The 19,828-nt window shown below is 39.9% G+C and overlaps 1 protein-coding gene across 5 annotated transcripts in view; it reads right to left on the bottom strand.

Moving 5' to 3' along the window:
• Fam110b (family with sequence similarity 110 member B) overlaps positions 1 to 19,828 on the bottom strand; it is a 133,938-nt gene that overhangs the window by 51,269 nt on the left and 62,841 nt on the right. For 3 of the 5 annotated variants that reach the window (XM_052715554.1, XM_052715553.1, XM_052715555.1), the window contains one exon: positions 13,674 to 13,759. The gene's annotated coding sequence lies outside the window, so the exon portion shown is untranslated. Of the gene's footprint in view, positions 1 to 13,673; positions 13,760 to 18,535; positions 18,735 to 19,828 lie in introns of those variants that run through there. The other 2 variants (XM_052715552.1, XM_052715556.1) reach the window with 2 other exon arrangements.

Raw genomic sequence — 19,828 nt, 5'->3', positions numbered from 1 at the left:
TCACTCCCTATGAGCCAAGCATTCACATACATAAGTCTATGGGTTCATACCAACAAGTGTCTTTTCAAATTGTCATTAATTTGAGCCTTATTTTTGTTTGTGGTCTATTTATCACAGTAAATCATAGCCTCTAATAGAAAAGAGTAAAAAAGGAATGAAATGCCCTTCAGATACTTAGCAGAAGATAACTCAAGCCTTCACAAGTAAATTTATCCACAAGACTGAGTTAGTGTGACATGAAGACACTATTTCAAAAGCACAATGGAGGAAAGCAGCCATCAGATAATAACATCAGCCAACTACCTTTAGATCCTCAATGCAAATGACAAAGTTGAAAAAGAGCCCCAATTTCCTCAGTACTGTAGAAATAATAGGCTAGACACAGATGACCTTCAAGTGACTAAACACTTTATGATCCCTTTATACTAATATCCACCAACTCCAGTGGGTGATGCGAGGAGGTGCCTGTGATGGACAGACTCATAGCAGATGTGAAATAAAACCACTCAGCTGTGAAGGTTTTTATTTCAGCTTCTCCTGCCCTTTGTTGGACTATTTGATTGTCATCCTAAAACTTCAGAGCCATACTGAGAGTTTTTACTGCTGCTAACAGAATATTCATGGCACTGGTTTCTCATGCTGTCAGACAAAGTATTTATGCACAAGAGAGTATAAAACTGTTGTAACAGCAAAACATCACAGATTTACAAGAGTTCTTTGTTACAAGGCAGCTGATGAACACAGTGTTCACCCTGCAAGCTGTCTAATCCAAAGTCCAGGGTTAGAAGGAAAAACTGTCCTTGACTGTTTTTGGACCAAATACTGCTTCATCTTCTTCCTGATGTATTGGTGAAATTATTAAGGCCACTCCACGTAGTTAAAAGGGAGGTTTATTTTGTGGGGTAACTTACAAGTGAAGGAATAGGTAACAGGGTCTGGGAAAGGTGTAGCGCAGTCCGGCGGTGTTCTCTGGAGAACTCTGCTCAGTCTACCTCCAGCGTCCAGGGTCCAGGAACCAAGAGAGACGGTGCATCTGGATCTCGGGTCTTCAGGGTCCTCTCTTGGCCCCGCCTTATAGGCGTGACAGTTACCGAAGCCTCAATGGGGGTTGGAACTTCCAGATCAAAGCTGGAATGGCTACCTACTACACTGATGCTCTTCCTCTTGCATGCTGCCACCACCATGAAGGCAGTATGCTAAGATGATGCTCAGTTTGCTTGCTAATCCCACACACTCCAAGGCCCACTATCAAACAATGATCATAAACCTTCCTAAAGTTTGGGAAATAAGAGAACTATCACATAGTTTATTACCTTAAGCATCCACATTGATAGCATCCTGTAACAAGAAATATATGCAATCCCTGAACTTAAACCTCTTCCAGAAATGAAGGGAACACAGATAGCCTATTACAGGAAGAAAGTGGAATTCACCATTCAGAATTTCACTATGAAAGATGAACCATCTTATTTAGAAATATCATTTTATTGGAGGTGTTATAAATTAGATATATGACTTTAAACATCATTTTAACATGGGAATTTATCAAGTTTGTTAAATAATATTGACAGCTGAGGAGTACTGGGGAGAAAGAAGACTGTTTAATATAGACTGGATGTACACATGCATGCAACACAGTGAGATTTAACAGAGAAACTAAATTATGATCATTCTTTAAACTTAATTATGAAATAGATATAATCTGAGCATATTAGAATGGGGGAAATTTTGATATATAACTTGTGCACTGAGTAAAATATGTAAAGTTTTCTTTAATTCCATTTTATCAGCTTTATTTGACATTTCTTTAAGCCACCCAAGGACTGTAGATACTGGGGACTAGGTACTAGATATTAGGAAATGTTACCTCTGGACAAGTATTTTGAACTTAACCAATTGCTATATTTTTGGAAAGCTACAAATTAATTTTATGAGCCAAATCATATTCTGCTAATAACAACTAGCTCATGCCTGTATTAGTTTCATTGATTTTTACCTTTGTGTTTGCTCCTAACAAGCTTAGGATGTAATAACTTTGAGCTCAGTGAGCTTCAAAATACTTTATTTTTTGTTGTTGTTATGAATGTTGTATTTTGTTTTGTTTCTGTTTTCTGTAGAAGGTTTCTCAAGAACAGCAGTTATCAACTTGTGAACCCCAACCCCTTTAGGGGTCACATATCAGATATCCTGCATATCAGATATTTTTATATTATGATTAATAACAGTAAGAAAATTACAGTTACAAAGTAGCAATGAAATAATTTTATATTGAGGGTCACCAAAATATGAGGAACTGTATTAAAGGATCACAACATTAGGAAGTTTGAGAACCACAGTTTGGGCTGGAGGAGCCCTGAATTTTACTTCAAACCCCCCAACACTCCACTCTGGGCATCTGGGTCTTAAAAACAATAGTGGCAAATAATCCACCAGTTCTGATCAACAGGTGAAGCTCTGGGTCCAGGAGTCTAGTTCTGGAACTGTGATGAACAGGGAAATAGATGGTCTTGCAGCTTAGGTTTCTTCTATGATCCATGCAACTCTAGAGGATACCTTTCCCTGACTTCTAGTGCCTCATCTGCAAAGCAAAGATGACAATTACCCACACCTTGTCACTCAAGGATACTGAGTGAAAGTGATTTGTAAATGTACAAGCCCATGAACAAAGCATATTGCAGCAGCGGCTGCAATACTGACAGTCTTAAAAAAGTAAGCTGGACTCCAGAAAGCTAAACAGCTCTGCCATGGACCTTGAGGACATGAACATGATCTCTCTGAGAACACGTAACAAACAAGCCTAAAGTGGAACACTGATTCACATATTGGCTTTTGTTTCTGCCTTGTCTTGGTACACAGTGTCAAGAGGGTCAGTTCACAGACAATTCCCACATTATTTTATATGATATCATTGACAGCACAGTACACCATGGTGGAGAGGCTCTGTTTATCTCATAGTGACTGGGAAGCAAAGGAGAGGAAGGGACTGGGTCCCATGGCAAGGGCACAGCCCTAATGGCCTAGCCCCTTCACAGTGGGCTCCCCTTCCTAGAGGATCCATCAGTCTCCAGCCCATCACAGCCCGGGGAACACAACTTCAATATGTGGGCCCTTAAAATCCACACTAGAGCATTTAATATCCAGACTGTGGCAGTGGACTGTGGCAGAAACTCTATAACTGTCCCTTTAATACCTTGTGAGCCACTGCCACCTGAAGTTGTTTGAATATTAACATTTCATTCTCCATATTGGGAAATACATAAGTACTGACAAGTTCTCTTAAGGAACCCAAGTCCACCATGACAAGTGAGGGGCTAAAGCCGAAGGTGGTAGTCGTAAAGTATTTCACTCACCCTGGTAGTGCCATACAAGTTTCATACAAGTGTGGAATTCCATACAAGTGTGGAATCCTCTATGGCATTTCTTAAGTGCACAGTGGTCCTTTTGATTTATGAGGCCAATGCCAATTAAAATGTGATGTATTAGTCTGAACTATAACAGCACTTGTGATTGCTATTCTTGGTTGTCAACTGGATTACATCTAGAATTAACTAAAACAGAAAAATGGCTGAGGACACCTATGAGGGATTTTTTCTCAGCTGGGTCATTTGAAATGGGAATTCTGATCTTTGAGGTGGGAAGATCCTCTTTTAACCTGGGCCATGCCTTCTGCTATCAGCCTACATAAAGAATAAGAAGGAAGGAAGCAATCTCTCTCTCTGTCTCTGTCTCTCTCTCTCTCTGCCTACTTCTTCCCACCCTCACTAGCAAGTCCATTCTTTCACTGGCACTAGATCCTATTGATATGGGATGTTCAGTTCTTCTGTACACTGTGAATAAGTGTTGCTCTCATTGGTTGGGTTAAGGTTTTTGTTTATATAGACAAAGGGTTAAGAAACACAATAAAAACAGATTCAGAAAAAAAAAAAAAAAGGCCTCTACAGATGCAGAGATCCATGGCCAGGCACCAGGCTGAGCTCCAGGAAAACAATTGATGAGAGAGAGGAGGGATTCTGCAGGCAAGGGACATCGAGATCATGATGGGAAGATGTGCAGAGATGATTGGCCACACTAGTGGAAGCCCATGAACTGTGGATTGGTGGCTGTGGAGCCCCCATGGGACTGGACTAGGTCCTCTGGATATGGAAGACACTTGTTTGGCTTGAACTGTTTGGGGGACATCCAGGCAGGGGGATCAGGATCTGTCCCTGGTGCATGGGCAGGCTTCTGGGAACCCGGTGCCTGTGGTGTGACTCCTTGCACAGCCTTGGTGCAGTGGGAAGGGGCTTGGACCTGCCTAGGCTCAGTGTGCTGGGCTCTGCTGACTCCCCATAGGAGACCTTGATTTGGGGGATATGGGGATGCAGAGTGGCTTGGAAGAGAGGGCTGGGAGGTGGGAGGAGGGAGGAGGGGGGATCTGTTGGTGGTATCTGGAGTGAGTAGAAAATTTCTTAATAAAGAAAAATGAAAAAAAAAGTTTAAAAAAAGGCCTCTAAATGGGTTACAACATGTTTAAAAGATACACTTAAGCTTGAGAGAGAAAACAGAAAGATATAAACAGCCTTAAAATATAGAATTAAAAGAATAAAATAAAGTCCTTAGAAAGGGGAGTAAAGTAATATAAAGAAAATAAGCCACATGAGGATGGAAAATGCACAGAAAGTCTGGATTATGTATATTGTGTTGTCTTCAAAAATTCTGACTGCTATGAGACATTTGATTATAAATATTGCTGGATTAAACCAACTTAAGTATTTTAAAAATGTCTTCACTTAAAAATTTAATTCAAAAGATATGTTACTTTGGGAAAGAGGTTCTGCCTTTATTTCCATAGGAAACAAGAGGCTATTAATTCATTCAAAGTTAAAGATGAACAGATTTGACTGAGGAAGACCCCTTGAAATCCTGACTACAGATATGGATAAATAAGCCTAAAGTAACTACAAGACACGTGACTCATATTTTACCTGCTCAGACAGAAAACAAAAAAATTATCTTTCACTGGCTTGTGTACAATGCACAGTTTATACTTGTATTAATATAGATATGTATGTTACCTTTAAAATTTATAAATTTTCAGAACAAGGGGACCAAACACCAACAAAAATGGCACAGATGACCCAACATCAAAAACAGCTTCAAGGCTCCTGGCTGAGATGATCCAGCCTCACAGACTACTCCAGTCAGGATTTGACCATTATCCTAAATTTCCTCAGTGTCTTCCAAAGATTACCAGTGCCCCCAATCAGCAGGAAGTAGCCTAAAAAACTATGCCCACATTCCCAAAAATAGATTATGGATATTTTTCCTTGTTTAGGGGTTTGGTTACAAATTGTTATTGGTCATAACCAATCTCTTTCTAAAAGAAGAAAGGGGGATATGATATAGAAATGACAAGATAAAAGATTACTGAATCTACTTTAATATGAAAAAAACTGTTAATCTTACAAATTTTACATTAATATGGATTTTGGTTTATTGATACAAATTTAAAATCAATTTTGTTATACTGTATATATATTTCTACTCTTGTTTAAGATACTGTGTTTATGCAATTCATTTAAAAATGTAATATGTAACTAAGAAATACAGATTAATAGTCATCTACAATAATCAAACTTATACTCATGCTAGTTAGGTTTTTTAGATATACAGTGATATATATAGGTAGATAGATAGGTAATCTTTAAATAATTCAAAGACCTACAGAATACAGCATTTAAAATGTTTTAATAACTTGGACTTTTCATGACAATAAGATACATCTGTTCCTGGCAGCACCAATTTACTTCATAAAAGGATGATGGGCATCATAGAAACTCCATAGGAGTTTGCTTTCATTATGGTAAAATTAACCATTTGGGCAAGAAACTGCTTTTGCCTTGACTGCTTGACTGTATGCTATATAACCGGATATGCAGCACCCACAGCAAAAATGACTGCTGAACTTTGCCAAAACAAGGTGGGATGGCCCTTCAAATTTGCTGCTTCACAGAAAAGTCTACCAGATACTCTAGGCCTATAGGTTGAAGATGGATGCCCCAACATTGCAGAGGAACTTTGCATGACTGTCCAGGCAGCCAAATGTTTCTGTCATTTCTAAAATTTTGGAAGTTGTTTACAATGCTCTTCCTGTTTACTCAGATAATATTATATTCTTGTATGGCCTTTAATGGAGTGGAAGACTAGATAATTATAATTATAGTTTTCCTTAATTATGATAAAAAATAAATTAGATATAAAACTTTAGATTCACAAAGATAGGATAAATGATAGAATATTTTCTTTAATCTTGCCAAATACAAATAGACTAAAGAATTATATCATAACTATAATTCTTGCCTGATAACTGTTTTGTTACATATAATCTTACTATGTTAAAGTTAAAACCTTCCCTTTTGAGAAATGATGTGGGATGTCCTTCTGTACCCTGTGAATATGTGCTACTCTCATTGGTTGATGAATAAAGCTACTTTGGCCTATAGCAAGATATGATACAGTCAGGCAGGAAATCCAAGAAGAGAGATAGGAGAAGGGTGGAGTCTGGCAGATGATATCCAGCTCTCCAAGGACCAAGTTGTCAGCAGATCGGTAATACCATGGCCTCATGGCAATACACAGATTAATAAAAATGGGTTAATTTAAGTAGTAAGAGCTAACTAGTAATAAGCCTGAGCCACTGGTCAAACATTTATAATTAATATTAAGTCCCTGAATGATTATTTGGGAATTTGTAGGCAGAAGAGAAACTCCCAATTACAGCCTACTTCTCTAAGATTCTGGTATATATTGGAGACCAGCTGAGACATCCAGTCTCATGGACTGAATAACTACTGGATTCTTAGATCTTCTGTATCTAGGCAGCCATTATTGGATTAGCTGGGCGACAGCCTGTAAGTCATTCTAATAAAGCCCCTTTATGTATGTGTGTGTGTAGAGAGAGTCATTCTATAAGTTCTGTTACTCTAGAGAACCCTGACTAATACAACACGTCAGACAGTACTTCAAAGCCAGGTTTCAACAGTCTTAAAAATGACAGTACTAACCAGATGCAAGTGTCAATCATCATAGAATGCTCAGAAACACAACTGTGCATTTAAAATTAATAAGGTACACAGCAAACATGCATGTCATGTCAAGTATCATGCCAAGGGTGCAATGAGAAACCCCAATAAACTACAAATTTGGTATAAAATGTCTCCAAGTGATCTCATAATTTCCATTTGTTAAAGCAGATTTAAAGTGGCACACTCAAATCATTTTTTTTAATCGCACTTATCATCTCTTAATCAAATGCTTAGTAACCAAAGGCTGCTAAAAATAAGAATGCTTGCTCTCAAAGGCTATAACCGAGGCAGGACATTTTGGTCTGAAACTCTTGTTGACTGCCCTTAAGAGGGCTAGTGATCGATCCCATTATGAAAACGATGCTGTAGTCAGATAAGGTACTGGAGTGGGTGCTACTGAATTTGAGTGGCCAGTGCCCAAGGACAGCAGCTGGAATAAACCACTGCTGGAAAACCCAAAAGCAGGCTACATGATGGACATGGCTACTGGAGAGGTAGAAAAGCATACAGCCTTCAAATGGTTAATAGAGAAATGGGCCAGGGATGTTACTAGACATTTCCTCATACCTTCTAAAATCAAATGTGCAGCCCCTTGGTCCTGAGCAAAACATATATACTTTTCTGAATTGCAAGATGATTATAAAAGCCATATATTAGTTTTCTAAGATTCTCATTCATTAAGTAAAGGGCCATCACTCTCTTTTCCCAAATAAAAACGTATTTTTGAATCAAAAAAAATACACCATCAATTGTTGAACTAGAAGTGGAAAAAGAAGCCCAACCTATCTTTTCATGCCTGTTTTAATAGATTCAGAGCCTCCATTTAACCCAGAGGTATAGCCAGCACTGCACACATAAAGCGTCAATTAAATGCAACTGGAAGTCGATGAGAGGAGGTGTGAACAGTGGATGAGGCCGTACTTTGAGTTTTGATGTGTGTACTTTTGAGACAGACCTCTCCCAGTACACAGTTAGAAGGCAACTCTGGAACTTGAGCCAATCACAAATAATCCAGACCTTTGCATCCAAAGAAAACAGCCAATTGGAGTTAAAATCTCAACTCTAGGGGAGCTGGACTCTGAACAAAAATAATATTTGAATTCAAGTGAGTCTGGATTTCAAGAGTATCCCCACTTTCTCCTACTTTTCAGTCCTGGGGATCAATCCCAGAGCCCTGCAAATACTAGGCAAGTGATACCCCAGCCTTTGAAAGACCATTATTATTGACATTTGTGCTCTGATTGCTACGTCATTTGACTTATTTAAAGTTTAAGCTCAAGTCCTAAAAGTTGATTTTATTTTAAAATAAATTTGGTTGTATGCATTTGGGGTATACAACATGCTGCCCCAGACCAAATAAACTGATGCATCATCCTACAGTTACTAGTTATTGTTTTTCTTTCTTCCTGTGGGAATAGCTCCTGGATTTTACTCCAGCTGCTGCTGTCAGAGATTGAGGGATGCAGGTGAGAAACTCTGGCCTCTCTTTTCCTGTGTTAGTCTGACTAAAATCCCAAATAACTGAAATCCTCTTTACTGAGCCAGATCTAAACCAACTTGTATCTTGTAATGTGTTTATCATCTCCCAGAATACTGCAGAAGAAATGAACTACACTGTCAGATGGGTCATGATCAGTACCTGTTATGTACTCACAGACTAAAGGACTAGCATGCACCCTCTCAAGGTCTCAGAGCATGCAGAATGCTCCCTTGGGCAGGTATAAATGCAGCGCTAAGAAGCCTTCCCCAGGGAGCAAAATCTGAAGTGGAACTTTCCTCACAAAGAGGACCTGACTCAAGCTCTACCTGCAGCTCTCTCTGCTGTCAGAGGTCTCCATGATTTCCAGAGGAAATCACGTTATCACCCCCAGTTATGCTTCCTATATTAGGTCCACTAAGATGCCACTCCAGTATGGCCATTTAAGAACTGACGTCAGCTCTCATTCTGTACTGCTGAACCAAGTTTCCATTTCGAGAAGGGCTTCTGAGCTGCAAGTGCAAACTGCTTCAATCCACTTCAGCAGCTGATAAGCTCATAGGACTCTGTGATGCTGGAGGATTCAAAAGTTGCTACGATTTTAATGAAACTTACAGAATGAGAAGAAGGTCATGCTTGCTTCCCTACATTCACTGATGTTTTTGAGTCAATGTTTGTAGTCTTAATGTAAAGTTTTGAAATGATTTTATCATATAGTTTGAGACAAAGTACACAGATGCTTAAAGAAAGTTCTCATTTCAATACCATTTGTTGACGGTACTACAGCTTGGATTTGACACAGGCGCCAGTGCCTCTGGTCTTCTAAAACCGTCAGCTAAATAGACTTCCCTACTTCATAAGGAGCCTGTCTCAGATACTCTGCTTTAGACAGACAGCTGACTAAGAACCATGTTTTCTGTTAAGTTGTAAAGACTTCTGTTATATGAGTTATAGATTTGCTGAATGGTTAAACATTCATGAATTCTGATAACAAAGCAACAAGTACATGTACTGATGTGAACGTACACCCCCCACCAACACACATACAAGAAGCCAACCCTAAACTGCAGTGAGCCAGGCATGCAGAGAAGAGAAGAGTTACAGACACTGAAAAGACTGGAGATGTTAGGTAAGTGGTGACTCTGTAATTTAAACTTATCAACACATAGGTAACTCTGTTGAACAAGGCAGGAGAAGAGAAATGAGACAATAAAAGTTTCCAATGGATTACTGGGCTAGCTTGAGAATTCAGGCTAATGCCAGAAACAGGCACAAGGCTAAGTCAATAACAGAGTTTTCTGGGAAGGAAGGATGGTCACAGCACAGGCTGCCTCAGAGTAGGGTCAGCAGGACCGGATGCCTGAAGGGGCATCATTCAAATATCAGTCACCTAACGAGGCTTCTTCTCTAAAGAAGGTTGCTGTGCTGACCGTCATAAGAAAACTTGTTTGTCTACGAAATGAGAATGTGGCTTTGAAAGTATCCTACAGAGTTAGATCCATTGTCTTAGTTCTCTTTTTTTAACTGTGGTTTTGATAAAATATTCTAACAAGAGCAACTTAAGGAGGAAGGACTTATTCTGTCTATCATAGTGGAGGAGTACAGGAGGCAGGGCTTGAAATAGCTTGTCACATAACATCTGCAATCAAGAACACACAGCTATGAATACATGCTATTGCTCAGCTCACCTTCTCTATTTTATATCCTCCAGTATCCCCTGCCCAGGGAATGGTCTGACAATTAGGATGGGTCTTCTCACATCAATTATCCTCATGAAGAAAACCCCTTATAGGCATGCCCAGATGTCCACCTGCCAGGTGATTCTAGATTCTGACAAGTTGACAATTAATATATAAGTATTTCAAGACAGTGATGCTTGGAGAGTATAAAGACCAAGCATAGAAACAGTGGTGTCTCCTCCACTGACAAAGAGGAAGACTTTCCCAAAGACAACGAAATACAATTAGAAGTAGTTTCAGGCTTTCTGTCACACCTTCAAGAATGGATTTAATTTTAAAGCAACCTTTCTTATTTTTAAAGAACTAAGTTTTTAATACATTTGCATCTTACATTATGGAAGAGAAAGACCAGACAGGGGAGGATACTTGCCAACCATGTGGTCCTTTGCACATATGTCTCCCTGTACAACTCAGTAAGCAGAACATTCTTTTACTCCGTACCTACAAATGGCAGTAGACACCTCAGAGGTTCAGGAAAAAATAAGAAGCTTTGCATTCTTTTGGACCACTGCAACCACCATACCTGCCCTCTTCTTCTAATGTGCATACTCTTACAGTCTCATCTATCAGTTCTTAACTTCAGAGTCTCTGTCTTTCCTTTCTTAAATATATGAAGTCATTCTAATATCAAACTAATGTCCCTACTTCTCTGTAACCCTCTCATTCTAGTTTCTTCATTGCACACATTTCCACAACCAATTTCCTGTTGCATGTATCACTCCTTTACTGCAGAGAAATCAAGTGGTGTCAAGGTAAGAGAGGTTTGAAGTTAGAGCCCCATTTAATCACAAGGTTGCCCTTTGGTCTAAGGTTTAACCTCTTTGATCCTTGCTACAGTGTGAACTGGATGTTTGATGCTCTCCATAGGCCTGATTCCCAGGGAATGACACTGGGCAGTGATATGCCATGTAGTAGGAAGTTAAGTCGTTAGGGGAGTATACTTTCAGGGGACTGTAGGAAGCCACCTTCTTCTTTCTCTTTTGCTTCTTAGTGATAAAAGGGCCATACTGCTGTGTCACATGCTCCCCTTTACTACCAAATGTCACATTCACTTAAAAATAATGGTTCTGCCAATCACAGACCGGAACCTCCAAACTGTAAGCCAACGTCAACCTTTTCTCTATATATTACTTACTCCAGGTATCTTGCTATATTATTGAGAAGCTGGTGAACATATCCCCATCTACACATGAAGATTCTAAGGCTTTCTTTTTAGGACATGTGCAAAGGACAGATGTGGTATGAGTCACCTCCAGCACAGTGTTCATTTCCAGATTATGGGTTCAAATGTAGCTTGGCCTTCTTTTCTATAGATTCTTATAAAGAATATAGTCACTACACTGACCAAGATACTAATCATAATCCATTTCTATGGGAATAACCCTGAATGACTGACAACCGTGTACACAAGGCAATCGAATTAGTTTTTTACTTGATTAAAAAGGCATTTTAAATGTGCCAAATATCTTAATTAGTAACTTAGTAATTACAATCAATAGTTGTTAAACTTCACAATAAATGTTGTTAAATCCTCAAAATTAGAGTTAGATTTTCTGTTCTTGGCAGAATTTTCTTTTAGAGCACAGACTATTGACCATCTACCTTTTATAGAAACATCTCTACAGTAAACGTCTAGAACCCTAACTGCTTTTCTAAGAGAATGCCCTATCTGTTCCCTCCAGTTAAAAAAGCTCTGGCTGGCCCAAAGGCACATGAGTCTCATTACAGTAGCTGACTTGCCCTGGTTCCTGAGGAGATCTTGCTCAAGGTCAGCTGTGAGGGCCCAAGGGGAGCCCCACCTGACTGTGCTGAGGAACCTGAGCTCTGAGTCACTCTCTTGGCGAAGAGCTGTTCTGGGAAGAGAAAAGCCAGAGGTGCCGGTGTGAAAGGAAGCTGAGTCACCAGCAGGGAACACAGGGGCTCTTTATGGAGGAAACTTTGAATCCAAAGAAAAAAGGCTATCTGAGGAAAAACTAGCATGACTTTTGAGTCAGGATCACTTAACACCAAAAGGTATGCAAGGGCTATGTTCACTCCCAATGATTTCTCAAACATCTAGTAGGCACAATATGAAAGAATTACAATCTACCCTTCAGAAGTTTTTTAAAAGGTTCCTTTTCAAGGAGAAATTGACTTTATCAGTTACTTAAATTTGACTAAGATAGCAAGAAACTAAAAACAAAGGGGCCTTTAAACCTGTTTCCTGAAATTGCAGCCTCAGGCTGGCCTCTCAGTAACTGGTACCCTCATCTCTTTTAAAATGTCTTAGGTCACATATTCAGGGGTTCTCATGTTCTAGAATAATTAAACTAATGAAAATGAAAAAAAGAACCTAATAAGATCATTTTATATCCTATTACCTCATGACTTCACTTCTCTTTTTAGTTTCTATGAACAAGGAGTCATTTCAAACACCCAATGTCTTCCTAAACAATGTCGTCCTAAACGCACTGTTGAGAACAATGAGAAATGCTAGTGATGTGACTACATATGTCCTCATCATGCTACTAACCCATAATACATGTGCTTAGGTAAGAACAAAGGTCAATGATGCAGAGATGCAACAAGAAATTGGTAGGTAAAAGCCAAGGATAAGAGAAAAACCTATGCTTCTTAAAACTTTTGCAGCACTTAAAAAAAAAAGTTTGCATGTCATTTATGAGAAAACTGCAAATGGTTATAAAAACAACTTGAAATAATTCTTACAGACTGACCTAACCCTATCAGAATTAACCAGAGGCAGGGCTAAGATCTGTTACCTATAGCCCAGCTGATATGTGGATGTGCCACATAGTTGACTCTTTCTAACCATACAAACACAAAATCTAGCTCAGTAGCTCTGATAAAGTGTGACACAATTACTTGGCCCAGGAAGATAACTGACTGCTATCCTTACATAGCAAGAAGAGAGCAGGGCTGAAGATTTGGTTCACCTTCACCATCTATCTGGTCCTCTCTGTCTCAGTCTCTGAGCTGGAATTCACACTCTGTCCTCACCACTCTAATTCTCATGATGGCCATCAGCAAAGCTCCCTACCTCAGCTCCCAGGATCCACCTCATCATCTCATGCCCAATCTCAGACAATTCTACTTCTCATTTAGAGGGCAAAGGTGCTCACTTTTTATGTCTTCTCCAAATCCAGGCACACAAATGGAGTCTTTTGAATACCTGGGAGGTGAGTGGTAAATACTACTGTACATAACAATTGTAATTATTAGCACATATGCAAACAAGAAATGAGAAACCTTGGTGGGGCTTATTTTTTTATTTAATGGCTGAGAGCAAAATACTTGAAACCCTAGGCTCCTTGTCTTAATATAATAATGACACAGGTTTCAGAGACAATCAATAGCTTCTGCTTAGAATGGATCAAAGCAAAGCCATACACTTACCAAAAGACAATGAGTGTTTTACAGAATGCAGGCAGAAGCCAAGGAAAGACTTCCTTGCTTAAAATGTCCTCTGCAGCAGGAAATATCTGAAAAACACAGGAAGAGAAGGCTACTGGTGTTTTTTATTTGGCAAAAAAAGGGAGATAAATAAATGTATTTAGCATCATAAAATGGTAATTCCATTAATAATTAGCCAATATATATTTAAATACTAGATAGCAGACAGGTAAGTAACACAGATGCACTCATTTTTGTATATTTTATTTATAAGGCACCTCTACATTTCAACTCTTGCTGTTATTTTGTTTTTAGAAGAGAATTTAACCACAATAACAATCCCACAAAAAGAACCACGTAAAGTGAGGTTAAAGAAATCACATAAACACAACCTCAGTGCTGACTGGTGCTCACCATCCACAGAGCAGGAGACCCAGCCCACTCAAGGGAGAGCCTGGGTAAGAACCCTTCAGCAAGCTGGAGCAGAGATCCTGGTTGCCACAGGACTTCGATGCTACAAGTAATTGGTTTGTTCATTTTTGCAGTCACTTATTAACTCATTCAGCAAGCACTGATTGAACACTGTCTAGGAGTCAAGTACTGTTCAAGGCTTTAGTGGTTTAAGACAAAAATCTTATTTGTTAGAATTTACAACCCAAAAAGGAGTGATTAGGGAAGAAAAACAAGACAAACAGACTCTCTCTCAGAAAGTCCTGATGAGATGTGACCACTGATCAAAGCCCTATGGGAACAGGTCAAAAGACCCTGGGGACCATGTTCTAGGCAGAGGGAAAAGCCAAGGAAGGCCCTGAGGTCATCTAGCCTAGCTGTGCAAGGAGAGGGGATGTGAGGCGGCAGATGAGTGGCCAGTGTAGGTATGTGGCACAGACAGGAAGCTGATAAAGGTAGAACCTTGGCGAATATTCACATAGAAGACAGGTTGGGAAGGAGCAATCAGACACACCAGGCCTAAGAAGAAAGTGGTTTTCCCAGGTCATCATGCCAGAGTGCAGCTGCTGCCCAGGCCAGTAGCAATGAGGGACAGTCTTGTAGACTCAGCCTGTTGGGTGCTACAATAGTGGAAAGTGGAGGCTGCTGCCTTCAAGAGTCTAAAAGAAAGCATAAAAGCTAGTTGGGGAAGGCACTACAGGAGGGGTTAAATGTTCTCTGGCTGAAGGCCACAGGGAAGGTAAACACAATACCCATTTTCATGTAGAGATTTTAGACATAGTAAGATGTAGCAAAAATACTTGGCCTTTAAAGTGTCCCTCCCTTACCAATTCATCAAGACTTAAAGGACATCTAAATTTAAAGTACATGGCATTTTCAGAAATTATTTTTTATGAGTACTGGAAAAGCAGATGCCTTAGTCATGGCAAGGTGAAATGGAGTGCTGCAGTCCAAGGCCAAGTTTTACAAGCTTGTCTTTATTGAGTACCTAGAAAATAAATGTCAAATTAAGAGTCTACTGGCACCCAAAAGCAGAAAAGGTATTTTGTGGCAATGTGAACAAATTCAAAATTAATCACCAAATTACTCAGAGTACAACAGTCATAAAAGTGTTTTGTGATTCTTCCTAGGTAAATTTCAAATTAATGGCTACATTCTTAAGAATGTCAAGTCTACCATGATGCAGACATATTAACAATAACACTTTTTCCAGCAATTGCATATGGATTCTTCAACAATTTAACAGAGGAAGAGAGCAAATGATAGTTCACATTTTTCATGCATCTAAAATAAGACACAATGATACTTCAAAACACACAACAGATCCCAGGCCACACACATGCCTTCCTGGCCTGAGTGGCAGATGTGCTGATGAAAGAAGGAAGGCTGGTCCAGCTGCATCTCTCCTGTCTCCAAAACCCTCTTCCCTTCTTCCTAAGGACCTGGTCCCTCACACTGGCATGACCAAACAAAGCACAGGTCTGCCCCCACCCCCACCAGTGGTTATTTAGGCTCTGTTCCTCAGAAAACACTTCTTGCAGGAAGGGACTAGGCTTTTCATGTTTTTCTATAAAACACTTAACAGAGCCTAGCTCATGGTAAATGCCTTTTACTGCAGAGTAAAATATTGAAAGAAGAATAAATCTATTTAATTTTTTTTTCAGATCCAGGCAACTTCAAAAGGGTCAACCCTGAAACAGTTATCAACTGCAAGTGGCATCTCCCCATTCCTTTGGAATAACAGGCACCCAAGTGGTCAGTCACCAGCCACCGACTGTCCTACCCTGAAACTCCTATGTCCAGCAGCCTACACTTCCCATGGCTCTTCTTTTGGAAAACTATTTTTTCAGACCCTGTTCAGCCCTGCCATTTTGTGGTAGATGGTATTCTGTGCTTTCTAATTTTAAACTGGTTCCTACATCTGTCATTGAAAGCCTCCAGAAGAAAGAGACAAAGTATCAATACTGAAAATGTTTTATCTATTTTGGTTCTGAGATACTAGGAATTGGAGCCAGGGCCTCTTGCATAATACCCAAGCACACTACCAACTGAGCTATGCCCCAGCACCCTGAAAATGCTTTAATTCTTAAAATATTATATTTCATGTTCACACTGATAAACTTATTTTTGATTGGTCAGAATTGTTACTTTTCTTTCAGTGAGCTACAGAATTAGAAGGAGAATGAACAAAATTTTAATGTGTCTAAAAAAATGCATTTTTATTTTCTTTCTCAGGGACAGATTCTCCCTAATGTATTAAGAACAAAAAAGTTAAGTAATAAAGTTGAAGATAAAAGTGCATGTTGTGTTACTTTGCAAAAACATGAACTTCTTTTAGTTCTGCTATTAAAATATCCTTTTAGTATATGTTAACTGGCATCATTGGCCATCAGCAGGCAATAGGGATGTCCCTGAAATGCACAATATACACATTATACTTAAGGATTTAAGAAATTCCTTAAGATATGGTGATTCTTGAAGAGCCAGTCACAGCCCCCGAGAACAGACACTGCTACTTTCCAGCTTTTACGGTAACATCTAAAACTTGGATGCAGCTCACAGAAGGCACTCTGTGCAGATTTACAGGGGAGAGTGCTTTGGTAGTAAATAAAGAAAACAACAATCTATCTTTAAGGCAGCCTCCTTAGAAAGGTAGAGAGTATTCTAGGAGACTAAGAGGGAAGGAAGGGGGATATAGCTCAGTGATAGACCACCTGCCTACCATATGCTAGGCCCTGGGTTCGATCCCAACCCTGCAAATAAATAATACTTTCATATATACAAACATATCTAAATGAGGCTTTTGTAGAACTGCATCAGTGTATCCCCCCTCAGATGACCAAGTCTACGTTTTAAAAGGCAGAAAGGTTCTGTATGTCTGTAATAAGGAGAATGTCAGGTCAAGAATGATGAGGAGACAGAAGTGGTACCTGGACTTTGGAAGAAAAACCAAACCATCCTGGCTGAAGCTGCCCTCTCTGAAACAGCCAGGAGTGCACCAGGATGGGCACTGTCCACACGACACTGATGGGGTTTGCACCAGGGGTGTCACCACCCATGGTGTCTCAAAGTTGAAAACATTGCCCCCACTGTCTCAAGCCATAGAGCTACAATATATCTCTGCTTAAAGACCACCGACCTGCATCATTCCTTTACCATCCACTGAACTTCCACAACGCTCCTACTTTCCTCTTGGAACTATATTAACCGAACAAATGATGACACTGGATAATTTATTATCTCCCAGACAGATCTAGGAGTAAGGGCATGTGGTGAGGTGTAGTTACTAACCTGAAGGGTTCCCCTGCCAAAGACTACATACTGACCTGCGAAGCAGGATACAGATCTGGATGAAGGCAGTTATTGGTACTATATAAATTGCAACCTTGCCTTTTCCTGAGCAGGAAACAATCCCTGACAGTTATCAGAATCTGCCTGACTTTCTGCTGAGAGCAGACGCATGGTGGCAGCTGGCCAGCCCTGTGACTGGTGACTCAGGACACAAGTTTCTGTAGAGTCTGCAGTCTGATATGGAAGGACATCAGTTTTCAAGTTTCAGAACTCAAAAGGAAACAGGGGCTCTGGACCCACAACAGGGCCACATGGTTTTGAGGATTTTTAGAGCCTTGGTCTTGCTAATTATTTTTTCCATCATTACAGAATTTCAGATTCTTTATTGCTGTGTCTGGAAAACAAACCGGGCAATCCTTAACTGAAACAAAAATGTTAAGCAGCAATCAGAGTGGTAAGAACTCATCTCTCTACTATGGCATTTCAACTGCAAGAGTGGTATCCTTTAAACAAAGCCTGGAGTCAAATACTTCCTCAGGCGTGGCTGATAAACACCTATATGTGTCTATTTCACAGAATGTAATCTGCTAACACTCCCTGTACTAAAGAAGCTTCATTAAAACTACAAAAGGTAAGACAAAGAAAGCCATGCAAAATGAAGGCTGCACACATCTGTGAAGAAACAATAGCGCATTACTACTCCAGCTTAAAGTCAGATGACAAATCAGGAGCCTTCTGCCTTCTGCTAATTAAAGTATGATCGCTAAATTCTCCTTAATTTCGAATTATTCAGGAGTCAGAACTCAAAGCGAAGGCAACAGTCCTGACATGCACAAACAAAGACACCTCGATGGAAGCAACATCGGCTTTCCCAAACAGAGGAGAACCAATAAGAATCACTCCCAAGCACATGCACCCTTGCATTCAGGTGAAAACAATGCTCCTTCCTGAACAGGGGAGCTGTTTACCAGGCAAGCGGTCTATGAGAATGTGTGTTAGTATGGAACACAGGGGTAAACACAGCGTCAACAAAGCAAGAGCAAAGGAGACAGATGACACTATGAGCACGCTTCATTTCATGCATGGCTGTGTTTCTCATAAGAGAGAAAGACTCAAGTAATTACCGTAACTGAGACTCCTTCACTGACCTCCCCCTGCAGTTAGCTGCAAGGTCCTTATCCACCGAGTCTTTGCAACAAAGAATACCTGCTCTGCGGGTCGTATTCCTTCTTTAGTATAAACGACCATGCACCTTGCCTATGTTCTGCAAGAACACAGCACAGTGCCTCTGTATCTACGTCTCTAATGCAGCATAAAGATTACTGTGGAAACCTATCAAACGGGTGAGCAGCAATGCCAGCCAATGAGGATGAGGCACATGCAGAGTCCAGCACATGCTCTCTGAGGCACAGGCTGTCGCCAGCACTGAGCAGGCTGCTAATCTAATTATAGCTAGTTTGCTAGCACAGGAGCTACTAGAGCAAGGCACAGGAGCAAATTAAATTTTAATAAATTAAACCCCACAGACACAATCATCTTGATTTTCTGTCATTTTAAGGATTAATGTATCATCTCCTAAACCATAAGTGATTTTTAAAGTGCATTCTTATTTTCCCCCTAATCTAGAGAAAAAAAGAGTGTTTAGATCAATGCATAGTGTTACCTGCTGACTTATACTTAGACCCCAGCACTGAAGAACAACAAAGAATTTGGAGGAACAGACATATTAGCAAGAAAGCTAGAAATTCCACACCTCCCTTTATTTACCATGATAGTAATTTGCTGTTAAATTGTCAAAAGTGTTAATCAATTCTCTTCAATATATTTAAAATGCCATGCAAATTTCCATCCATGGTGGAAAAATGCTAATCAAGGTGTCAAAGATCATCATCTTGACCATAATGATTAATAATTCACAGTTCAAAGAAAAAAATGATCTCAAGTCATTGTGAAGGAAACAAACTAGGTGAATTTGCCCATCACACAGTTTACCTGGGGCCAAGTCCTGTGAGAGGCAGCTTGGTACAGGATGAAAAGCATACACTCTAACATAGCTCCCTGGGATTACGTTTTAGATCTTTCATTTCCAAGCTGTACTATCTTTGGCAAGTATTTAGATGTCTCTGTGTCTCAGACATAATATTAGGAGTCAATTCAAAAGATTATTACCAGTGAGCTCTAAGTACTTAGCGCATGAGGTCAAAATTAAGCAACCTTTTTATGGATCTATTTGGTCTGGCTGCCTGCCCACTTTCCTTCCTTCCTTCCTTCCTTCCTTCCTTTCCTCCTTTCTCCCTTCCTCTTCTCCTTCTGGCCTTCCCTCCTCCTCCCTCCCTCCCTGCATCAAGCCCCTAAACTCTTTACCATTGTCCGGGGATAAATGGTGATGAAGCTAAGGCACGCCTGACTGACCACAC

Source organism: Peromyscus californicus, unplaced genomic scaffold (assembly GCF_007827085.1).
Source record: "Peromyscus californicus insignis strain IS unplaced genomic scaffold, ASM782708v3 Scaffold_5__1_contigs__length_169319896, whole genome shotgun sequence".
NCBI lineage: Eukaryota > Metazoa > Chordata > Mammalia > Rodentia > Cricetidae > Peromyscus > Peromyscus californicus.
This window is presented reverse-complemented; position numbering and strand designations above follow the sequence as displayed.